Genomic DNA, 4,113 nt, shown 5'->3' with positions numbered 1-4,113 from the left:
CGACTCGTGAACACGCAACATACAGTTGCCCATGTGAGAAGCAATCTGCATCTAAATCTAAACCACACAATTCTAAAGATTGACCTTGAGCTTTATCGATTGTGATTACAAATGCCAATCGAATTGGGAATTGCAATCTTTTAAATTGAAATGGTGTATCGGTCGGGATCATGGGTGTTCGAGGAATGAGGACATCTTCACCTTTGAAACGCCCCGTTAAAATCGTTGCTTCCACTACGTTATTCATCAATTTCTTAACTGCAAGTCGCGTGCCGTTGCAGAGTTTTGACTGATTAATATTCCGCAACAGGATAATTGGCACACCTATTTTCAATTTTAATATGTGTGGTGGCATCCCTGGCAGATCAAGTGAGTTAAAAAATTTCGTTGGATAATTAACTACTTCATCTGCTTCCACAACGGTGTCTATCGACTTATGTGTAATTTTCTCACTTTGAATGCTGGATTGAATAACATTATTAAGTCGATAGATTTCTTTATTCTTTGCGGCAAGGATAGCTCGTTCACTGAGCCAATCGTGATTTCTATGATTAATTTAATATTAATTAATTTGAATATCAGGAAATACTTTTTCGATCAGTTCTCTTGCGATGTTACTAAATTACAAAAATTATCAGGAAATGATATTCGTCTAGACGTCTCATCGACTGGCAGCTGTCCGTTTCCAATGTCCAGTAACTGTCGTGAGAATACCTCAGCTGATGGATCATTCTGCAACTGGACACGGATATTCGTAATCAACTGCAATGTACGTACGTGTCGCCACAGTGTTGAATATTTCAGTTAAGCATTTATTTCGTCTGCTGGTGTCGATCGAGAAATTACAGGCAATGTTTGCCTAAAATCGCCTGCGAGCAATATCAAAGCATTCCCGAATGGTTGAACGTTTCCACGCAAATCTCGTAACGATCGATCAAGAGCTTTAAGCGATATTTTAGGGGCCATCGTGCATTCATCCCAAACAATGAGTTACATTTTTGTAATACTTTTCCCATACAGGATGCTTTGGAAATATTGCGCGTGGGAGTCTCGATGATTTGCATGTTTAATGGCAACTTCAGAGCTGAATGCGCAGTCCTTCCACCTGGTAACAATGTCGCAGCTATTCCAGACGAAGCAAGAGCTAAGGCTATGTCATTTTTTTATCGAACCGTTGCTAGAATCAATTTAAACTCCGTCATTTATCATTTGCATTATGCGATCATAAATGCCTTTCTGTTCACGCGTTAATTTGGGAATGTTTGATTGGACATATGACTGAAGATCACCAATGTTGTAACTCTGTTAACGGCGTAAATCCACATCAAATGAAGCAATTGCAGCTCGGGTGGGTGCTGGTATTCCCAATTGACTAAGAACTTTATTTGCATTAGCTAAGTACTTGTCTTCAATATTTATCAATGCTTCGTTGTAAATGACTTCTGTAAATTCAGACAAAAGTGAATATTTAACCTAACAAAGGATTTTTTGGTCATTATGTAGGGATATTATTTTCTGTGTATTTGGTTATTTCGACTTTTTTTGTTTGCATAATCTTAAGTCTATCTGGGCTATAAGAAAGTTGGGGGTTTTAATTTATCTACTGTAAGTCATCCTTCTTGGTGCCTTTTCTTTTTGTTTTGGTGTTTTTTTTTTTTTTAATAAAATACAGATGTTTTAGCTGTTAAATATAATTCAAAGAAATTTGTTACTAATCAGTTGTGATTTTGTTTACATTGGCAACGGCCATACGGGCTCTTTGTGATTGGTCGTTGTGTTTGACAGCGGCTATCTTGCATTGATCTGATTGGTTTTCCTTTGTTTACATTTCCATCTGATTTATTAGCCTCTTATTTATTAAAAAACTGTACAAATTAAAAATAGATAGATAGATTTATTAAAAATAGATCAAAACAATCTTTGATGCGGGTTATATATCGTGCTACATTTTTTTTATCGTGTTTTAAAAAAAAAATAAAATACAGATGTTTTAGCTGTTAAATATAATTCAAAGAAATTTGGTCGTTGTGTTTGACAGCGGCCATCTTTCATTGATCTGATTGGTTTTCCTTTGTTTACATTTCCAAATTAAAAATGTACAAATTAAAAATGATAGATAGATTTATTAAAAATAAATGAAAACAATCTTAAATGCGGGTTATATATCGTGCTAAAATTTTAGCTCAATTGGTGCAGAACATTTTGAGTTTTTGAAGCCGTACACAAAGGAACTTAACATTTTATTATATAGATTATATTGGGGGATGTACTGTGCTAAGTATTTTCAGTGAGCTAAAGGACAAAACCCACCAATTACGAGTAGAAAGTTCTTATTTAATTTTTGAGCTTCAAAATTTTATACATAGGTATGTGTATAAATATAATATAAATAAATATATAAATAAATATATATATATATATATATATATATATATATATATATATATATATATATTTAGTATTATTCATAGTCAAGTATATTACATCCTGTCAAGTATCTTTCGTGATTTATTTAATATTTATATTGAAAATTGATCACGCATACAACCACGCTTTTTCAAAATAGAAATTTGTCTGAATTTATTTTCAAAATATCATTCAAAATATAATCATTCTTTTTTACAAAAAAAGATCATCTAGGAGCAAGTATGACTTTATCTACATGAAACTGTATGGACAATTCCATTTTCAATTATATGCAAAAAATGAAATCAAAACACATTCTATCAAGTTTAAACTTCATAGAATCATTCGATCATTTTCTCACTACTGAAGTTTCTTTTATATTTTAATAAAAAATATTTTTTTTCTACATATAACTTTATGCTTAAACATATTTATGTTGAGTTAATATTTTTTGAAACCCATTTATAAACTAGATCTCAACGAAAGAGATGTAATGAACACAATGTATCGCAAGTTATTTTTAAATAATATTCCTAATAGTGTTTTGTATGCACTTAATTCATCTTGCAGAATTCGTTGTAGGATAAAAATGATATGTCACGTATTAAAATAAGATCCGTATAGAAAAAATGGATTCGAACAAGTAACCGACATCGTTACTCGATTTATTTTCAATCAAAAACACACCGTTTTTAAAAAATTATAAAGGTAGCCTCTTTGTCAAGTTATCATACTTGCTAGAGGGGACGCTAGCTAACAACGTCCCTCCATTTCCGAACGTAATTGTAATAACTTTAATATATCTCTAGCACAATTAAACAGAACAATATTATTATGTAATCTGGATAAACGATATAAGTCGTTTATTGCTTTTTATCTTAAGTTGAAAACTTAAGATTACCTACCTTTTAAGTTGAAAATTTAATGGCATCAATGCCCCATATATAGAAGTAATCTGACTAAGTTTGGTCAAAATCGGTCCAGCAGTTCAGGAGATATAAGGTGATTTAGAGGACAACATCGAACAAACACATGAACGTACATACGAACATTAACATTAAAATTTCATTAGTTTTTTGGTTTTTTGTTTCCTTAGGTGTCAAAAAGTCAAATTCCGGTGAAAACCGCATATGCCAAAATTGAACGGATTATATTTACCCTTCTAGAGATTTTTCTGCTACAGCGCTATCTAGATGGTAAAGTAGAAATGATTAATAATAGGTAATATATGAAATAATCAAGAATCTTTTAAGTTTAAAAAACAAAAATATATATTTATAGAATATTACTACATATACTAAAATTTGAAGTATGGTGAGAAGATTAGTATAGGCCCTGCGCAAGGATGACAGGCAAATTCGTGAAGCGTTCCACATTTTTGATCCACCGTTTGATTCCACGTATTAAAACATGGATTGGCGGGAGAAACGGGAAGATGGACTTCTGGACGTACCGGTGGCTTACGGGTCATGGATCGTTCGGGGTCTACCTCTACTCTAAGGGATCGCGGATCGATGAGATGCTAATACTGCGAAGATGTGGTGCACAGATGCCCGAGATGGGAAGCCGAAAGATCGTTGGATCGGCAGGTCACACCCGAAGAGGTGATGACAATTATGACGGGTTCGGACACAGGCTGGAGAGAATGCACGAAATGGTCCCGAAAAGTGCTTGTTAAAAAGTTAGAAGAGGAAGCTAGAGTACAGG

At 33.4% G+C, this 4,113-nt stretch overlaps 1 non-coding gene across 1 annotated transcript; it reads left to right on the top strand.

Moving 5' to 3' along the window:
• Window positions 1-3,683: 3,683 nt before the first annotated feature.
• Window positions 3,684-3,786, top strand: LOC142320688 (U6 spliceosomal RNA). The gene has a single exon (XR_012755473.1). It is a non-coding gene; the product is annotated as a U6 spliceosomal RNA (small nuclear RNA).
• Window positions 3,787-4,113: the final 327 nt, after the last annotated feature.

This window comes from Lycorma delicatula, chromosome 2, assembly GCF_047948215.1.
Source record: "Lycorma delicatula isolate Av1 chromosome 2, ASM4794821v1, whole genome shotgun sequence".
Lineage (NCBI taxonomy): Eukaryota > Metazoa > Arthropoda > Insecta > Hemiptera > Fulgoridae > Lycorma > Lycorma delicatula.
The sequence above is the reverse complement of the archived record's forward strand: the minus strand, read 5'-3'. Positions and strand labels throughout refer to the sequence as shown.